Raw genomic sequence first — 7,853 nt, forward strand, 5'->3', positions numbered from 1 at the left:
CGGGGAGGAAAGAGTTTGTTTCATTCACAGTTCCATCATCAAAAGCAGTATGGGCAGAAACTCAAGCATGACAGCAACCTGGAGGCAGGAGCTCATGCAGAGGCTTTAGAGGGGTGCTGCCTACTGGCTTGCTCCCCATGGCTTGATCAGCCTGCTTGTTTGTTTGTTTGTTTGTTTGTTTGTTTGTTTTATAGAACCCAGGACCACCAGCCCAGGTGTGGCACCATGCACAATGGGCTGGGCCCTCCCCCATCGATCACTAATTAAGAAAAGGCCTTACATCTGGATCTCATGGAGGCATTTTCTCAATTGAGGCTCCTCCTCTCCGATGGCTCTAGCTTCTGTCAAGTTGACATAAAACTAGCCAGTGCATCCGCCTTCAGAAAAAAAAAGAAAAATAAAAAAAAAAGAAACTATTTTTTTGTAAAATGTGAAACTTTCTTCCTCCTTAGCTACACAATGCTGTGCCCTTGTAAGCCCTTCTACTTTGAGCTGCAGTTTATTAAAAAAGAATTCTATATAGTTTATGATTTCTATGGGTGATCTCTAAGCAGTTTTGAGAATAACCTAGTACTTCCCTTTGCATGTGTTCGGTGTAAGAAACAAACTCTGGACGCTGAGAAAATGGCGGATGTGGAAGCCATCCTACCCTCTCTGTGTGCTGCCAAACGAGAGGAGGCAGATGTGCTGCCAGCAGCTGAGGACCACTGCTGCAGGCCCTGATCCTATAGAAAGTTTGGAGGCTTGATTTTGGGGGAGGTGCTGAGTAGGTGTGTGTGTGAGAGAGTGTGTGATGTGTATATGTGTGAGTATACTGTAAATGTGTGTGTGAATTCATTATGGTGTGTGTGTGTGTGTGTGTGTGTGTGTGTGTGTGTGTGTATGAGCGTGGGATGTGTATGGTATATGATGTGGTGTGTGTGAGTATGTGTGTATGTGATGTGGTGTGTATGAGTGTGTGTGTGTGTGTGTGTGTGTGTGTGTGTGTGTGTGTGGTGTGGTGTGAGTGTGTGTTTGATGTGTAGTGTTGGAGAGAGATGAGTAAAGAAAAGAGAGAAGGACATACTCTTGTGGGGTATCCATCAGAGAAGACTGCTCAGACATGGGTTTAAGCCAATAGAAAGTCCTTTTTATTAGCTGGCCAGTGACCACACTGGTTGTTTGGGATCTCGATATAACCCTGACCCTTTCTTAGGGTGAGTTTTAAGCACAAAAACCATATCCTGGGTTGATGTACTTCAGTTATCCAGGAGCCGAACTACAGATGCCAAAAAGCAAGGTTAGTACATTTAGAAAGTTAATGGACTTTTGATGGATTAGGTCTTTCTTTTTTTTTTTTTTTTTTTTTTTTTTTTTGGCTGGTAGTACCGTCTACGAGCTGAGTTTTACAGTGTGACTGGTACATCGATTATGGAGTCACTTGTGCTAAGTTCTGGGGGCCTGTAACAATACCAAAGACATTTTTTTTTCCAAATTTAATTTAGAAGATGGAAAACTGTCTTTCAGTGCACGGTGCAACGGCAAATGCCTATCATCCCAGCACTAGGGAGATGGAGGTAGGAGGAGCAGGAGTTCAAGGGCATCTTCTACCAAATAGGGAGTTCAAAGACTGCCTGCAGTACAGGAGACCCTGTCTCAAAACAAACAGAACCATACTAAGAGACTGGGCCTGTCACGCAGTTGGTAGAGTCCTTGTCTAGCATGCATGAGGCCTTGGGCTTAATCTCCAGCCTCATATAAAAGCTGAGACAGTGGTGTTCACTTCTAAACTAGCACTCAGAAAATAGAGACAAGAGGATGAGAAAGTTAGATAAGTCACTGATGGAGGCTGGCATTCCATTCCTGTTTACTTAAGGGAAGATCTTCAAGAACAGGCACCTTAGATACCAAAGGCGAGCACACACCTTTTCCTCAGGAACAGAGCTGAAAGCTGAGCATGGATGCAGGCTGGCAATGTTTATACTCTCTACAAAAAAAAAAAAAAAAAAGTTTGGTGAATAAAGGCTAACCGATCGATAAATTCCTCTTACAGGCAAACATTTTAAGCGTGGCGTGTCTTCAGTGAGCTGACATGCAGTAGAAGAGCCTAGAGACCAGCTCTTAGGAAAAGAAAAGGAAAGAAGGAAGGTTGCAAGAAAGAGCAAAAAGACTCATACAGGCTTTAAAAGACGACGAGGAGGAGAACCAAGAAACCAGCCTCGAAAACACGAGACCTCTTCCATCACTCACTAACCTTTTGTAATAGTTTTTTAAATGTCTATTTGTATGCCTGAGTGAGTTTATATGCACTGTCTTAGTTAGGGTTCTATGATGAAACACCATGACCAAAAGCAACCTGAGGAGGAAAGAGTACAGTTCATCAAGAAGGAAGTCAAGGCAGGAACTCGAGGCCAAAACCTGGGGGCAGGAACTGAAGCAAAGACCATGGAGAATTGCTGCCTACTGGCTTGCTCCTTGTTGTTTCCTCAGCCTGCTTTCTTATTCACCCTCAGGACCACATAACTGGTGTGTGTGTGGGGGGGGGTTACCATCTATTACGGGCTGAGACCTCCTATGTCAATCACTAATCAAGAAAATCTCACGGAAGCATCTTCTCAAATGAGAATCCTTCTTCCCAAATAACTCTGGTTTACGTCAAGTTGACATAAAACTAGCTGGGACACGCACCATGTGTGTGTGCAGGTGCCTTCCGGTCAGAGAGTGTCAATCACCAGGAAGTGGAGCTAATGGCCACTAGCTGTGAACCACCTGATATAAGTCTAGAAATGGAATCCTAGAGGCCCCTACAGAGCAGGAAGTGCTTTTCACTGCTGAGCCTTCTCTCTGGCCCTAGCCCAAGAATATCTTCACCAACCTGGCTGCTCGGTCCATACACCCTGCTAATTGGTGACTTCTGCGCTGTGTTGACTACAGCCGAAGATCAGTACGCTCAGCTTCAGGAGGAGACTGAACAAGTTTCCAAGTGGGAATCAAATGAAAATAATCCTTATCAAGAGGACCCAGGATGATGCGGAACACACATGGTTTCTGAGGGGAGGACCACAGTGACTGCAAAGTGAGTGAGAGGCCATGCTGCTAATCCCAAAACCACCAGTGTCTGTGTTTCCCAGGTGACAGAAGAGCCCACAGGTGCTGGGAACAAGCTGTTTCAGCTTCTACCCACCCCATTTTCTCCATCTTCCTGAGGAAAGCTCCCTGGTTCCAGGGGCACGTGGTTCCAGCCTCTGGCTACCCAACACTCCAGATCCAGGGAAACAGTCCCAGCCTCTGGTCCACAGCTCTGCCTGTCTCCCCTGACGAGGCCAGCCAGACCTCAGGAGTATAGGATCTCACTCCAAACTAGAGGCTCCCAGCCCACACAGTGTCTAGGCAGCTTGAGCTCAGAGAGCATGGAGTGAGCAAGTGAATGGCTGGGCTGCTTACTCCAGGAGTTTTCCAGGCAAGAGAAGAGCTCCTGGGTTCTACCAGTCCTCTGGATCATACATGCTAATCACCCCCACTCCAATCCACTGTCTGTGGGTCCAATTGAGACACCCACCTGAGGAGATCCAGCAGCCAGTCCACAACCACAACCACCATCCTGGGGAGAGATGCTCCAAAAACATCCAGCCTCCAACCCAGGGCTCTTCCCACATTCTTGAAAAATTCAGAAGGGAACCAGGAACAACCAGCCAACATCAGAGACAGACAGATGGCTAAAGGCCAGCATAAGAACACAATCAGCAAGAGCTATGGCAATATGGCACCACCAGAATCCAGTTATGCCACTGCAAGCAGCCCAGGATACCCCCACACAACTGAAATAGAAGACAATGACCTTAAATGTGTGCTTTTGAAGATGACTGGGGCACTTAAAGAGGAAACAAATAAATTTCTTAAAGAAGTACAGGGAAATACAAACAGGTGAAGGAAACAAATAAAACAGTTCAAGACTGAAAAAGGAAATAGAAACCATAAAGAAAACACAAACTGAGGAAAACCTGGAGACAGAGAACTTAGGGAAGAAAACAGGAACTAGAGAGGTAAACGTCACCAACCGAATACAAGAGATGAAGGAAAGAGTCTCAGGTGTAAAAGATGCAATGGAAGAAATCTGTCAAAGAAAATGTTAAATCTAAGAATTCCTGACACAAAACATGCAAGAAATCAAGGATACTATGAAAAGACAAAAACCTAAGAATAATAAAAATAGAAGAAAGAGAAGATTCCCAGTTCTAAGGCCCAAAAATATTTTCAACAAAATCATAGAAGAAAATTTCTCCAACCTGAAGAAAGAGAGGCCTGTAAGTATACAAGAGGCCTACAGAACACCAAATAGACTAGATCAGAAAAGAAAATCCTCATGTCACATAATAATCAAAACAAAATGTACACAGCAAAGAAAAAAATATTAAAAAGCTGCAAGGGGAAAAGGCCAAGTCACATATAAAGGCAAAACTATCAGAATTACTCCTGACTTCTCAACAGAGACTATGAAAGCCAGAAGGGCCTGGACACAAATCATGCAGACCCAAAGAGAACACAGATGTCAGCTCAGACTATTATACCCAGCAAAATTTTCAGTCACCATAGATGGAGAAAACAAGGCATTCCATGATAAAAAACAAATTTGAACACTATATATGCACAAACCCAGTCTTACAGAAGATGCTAGAAGGAAAACTCAAACTGAAGGAAATAAACTACACCCAAGAAAACACAGGAAATAAATAAAGCCACTGCAGCAAACCCAGCAGAAGAGAAATACACAAACACACTTCAATCCCCAACTCAAAAAAGCAGGAGCTAGCAATCATTGGTCATTGATATCTCTCAACATCAATGGATTAATTCCCAAATAAAAAGACACAGGCTAACAGAATGGATTTGTAAACAGGACCCATTGTTCTGCTGCATATAAGAAACACACCTTAAAAAAAAAAAGAGAAAGAAACACACCTTAACAACAAAGATACTCATTACCTCAGAGTAAAGGGCTAGAAAAAGGATTTCGAAGCAAATCGACCCAAGAAGCCATTGGGTAGCCAATGGAGTAGCCATTCTAATATCTAATAAAATAGACTTTCAACCAAAATTAACCAAAAGAGATGAGGAAAGACACTTTATACACATCAAAGAAAAAATCCACCATGATGACATCTCAGTTCTGAATACCTACACCCCAAACACAAGGGCACCCACATTTGTAAAGGAAGCATTACTAAAGTTTAAATAACACATGGATCCACAAACATTAATAGTGGAAGATTTCAACACCCGGCTTTCACCAAAGACAGATCTTTGAGACAGAAACTAAACAGAGAAATATTTAAACCAATAGATGTCGTAAATAAAATGAACCTAACAGACATCTACAGGACGTGTCACCCAAAGACAAAGGAATACACATTCTTCTCAGCACCACATGGCACCCTCTCCAAAACTGACTCTATACTTGGTAACAAAGCAAGCCTCAACAGATAAAGAAAATTGAAATAATCCCTTGTATCTTGTCAGGCCACCATGGATTAGAGCTAGATTTCAACAACAACAGAAGCAAGAGAAAACCTACAAACCCATGGAAACTGAACAACTCTCTACTCAATGACCAATGGGGAAGGAAAGAAATAAAGAAAGAAATTAAAGACTTTCTAGAATTCAGTGAAAATGAAGACACAGCATATTTAAACTTATAAGACACAATGAAAGAAGTGCTGAGGGGAAAGTTCATAGACTAAATACCTTCATGAAGAACTTGGAGAATTCTTATACTAGCAATTTAAAAGCACATCTAAAAGCTATAGAACAAAAAGAAGCAAACATGCCCAAGAAAAGTAGATGGCAGAAAATTTAAACTCGGGGCTGAAATCAATAACTTAGAAACAAAGAGAAAAATACAAAGAATCAAAGAAACCAAAAGCTGGTTCTCTGAGAAAATCATCAAGATAGACAAACCCCTAGCCTAACTAAGAGACGGAGAGACAGTATTCAAATTAACCAAATCAGAAATGAAAAGGAGGACATAACAACAGACCATGAGGAAATCCAAAGAATCATTAGGTCTTACTTCAAAAGCCTGTACTCCACAAAATTGGAAAATCTAAAGGAAATTGACAGTTTTATTGAAAGATTTCACTTATCAAAGTTCAAGATCAGGTAAACTGTTTAAATAGTCCTATAACCCCTAAGGAAATAGAAGCAGTCTCAAAAGTCTCCCAACCATAAAAAGCCCAGGGCCAGATTGTTTCAGTGCAGAATTCTACCAGACTTTCAAAGAAGAGCTAATACCAATACTCCTCAAACTACTCCACAAAATAGAAACAGAAGGAACACTACTGAACTCACTCTATGAAGCCACAGTCACCTTGGTACCTAAACCTCACAAAGACTCACAAAGAAAGAAAATTTTAGACCTTCTGAACATTGATGCAAAAATACTCAATAAAATACTCACAAACCAAATCCAAAAACACATCAAATACATCATTCACTATGTTCAAAGAGGCTTCATTCTAAGGATGTAGGGATAGTTCAACATACAAAAATCCATCAATGTAATCCACGATATAAACAAACTAAAAGAAAAAAATCACATGATCTTCTCATTAGATGCAGAAAAAGCCTTTGAGAAAATTCAACACCCTTTCATGATAAAAGTCTTGGAGAGATCAGAGATACAAGACCTATGCCTAACATAATAAAAGCTATATACAGCAAACTGATAGAAAACATCAAATTAAATGATGAGGAACTCAAAGCAATTCCACTAAAATCAGGGCAAGACAAGGCTGCCCACTTTCTTCATACCGCTTCAAAATAGTCCTTGAAGTTCTAGCTAGAGCAATAAGACAACTAAAGGAGATCAAGGAAATATAAGTTGGAAATGAAGAAGTCAAAGTATCATTATTTGCAGATGATATGATAGTATACTTAAGTGACTCCAGAAACTCTACCAGGGAACTCCTACAGATGATAAACACCATCAGCAAAATGGCTGGATACAAAGTTAATTTAAAAAAAATCAGTAGCTCTCCTGTATACAAATACCAAATGGGCTGAGAAAGAAATTAGAAAAACAACACCCTTCACAATGGCCACAAATAATATAAAGTATCTTGTTGTAACTCTAACCAAGCAAGGGAAAGACCTGTATGATAAGAACTTCAAGTCTCTGAAAAAAGAAATTGAAGAAGGTATCAGAAGATGGAAAGATCCCCCATGCTCATAAATTGGTAGGATTAACATAGTGAAAATGGCCATCCTGCCAAAAGCAATCTATAGATTCAATGCAACTCCCACCAAAATTCCAACAAAATTCTTCACAGACCTTGAAAGAACAATTCTCAACTTCATACAAACAACAACAACAACAACAACAACAAAACCCAGAATAACTAAAACAATCCTATACAATAAAAGATCTGGATGTAGCTCCATCCCTGACATCAAGATGTACCACAGAGTAATAGTAATAAAAACTGCATGGCTTTGACACAGAAACAGACGGACTGATCAGTGGAATCAAATTGAACACCCAGAAATAAACCCACACACCTATGGACACTTGATTTTTGACAACAAAGCCAAAACTATACAACGGAAAGAAGAAAACATCTTCACCAATGGTGCTGGTCCAACTGCATGTCTACATGTAGAAAAATTAAAATAGATCCATATTTATCACCCTGCACAAAATCAAAGTCCAAGTGGATCAAAGACCTCAACATAAAACCAGACACACTAAATCTATTAGAAGGGAAAGTGGGAACCACCCTTGAACTCATTGGCATGGAAGAGAACTTCCTAGACAGAACACCAACAGCTCAGGCTCTAAGATCAACAATCAATAAATGGGACCTCATGAAACTGAAAAG

This window comes from Psammomys obesus, unplaced genomic scaffold (genome assembly GCF_907164565.1).
Source record: "Psammomys obesus unplaced genomic scaffold, mPsaObe1.curated_primary_1811, whole genome shotgun sequence".
NCBI classification, from domain to species: Eukaryota; Metazoa; Chordata; class Mammalia; order Rodentia; family Muridae; genus Psammomys; species Psammomys obesus.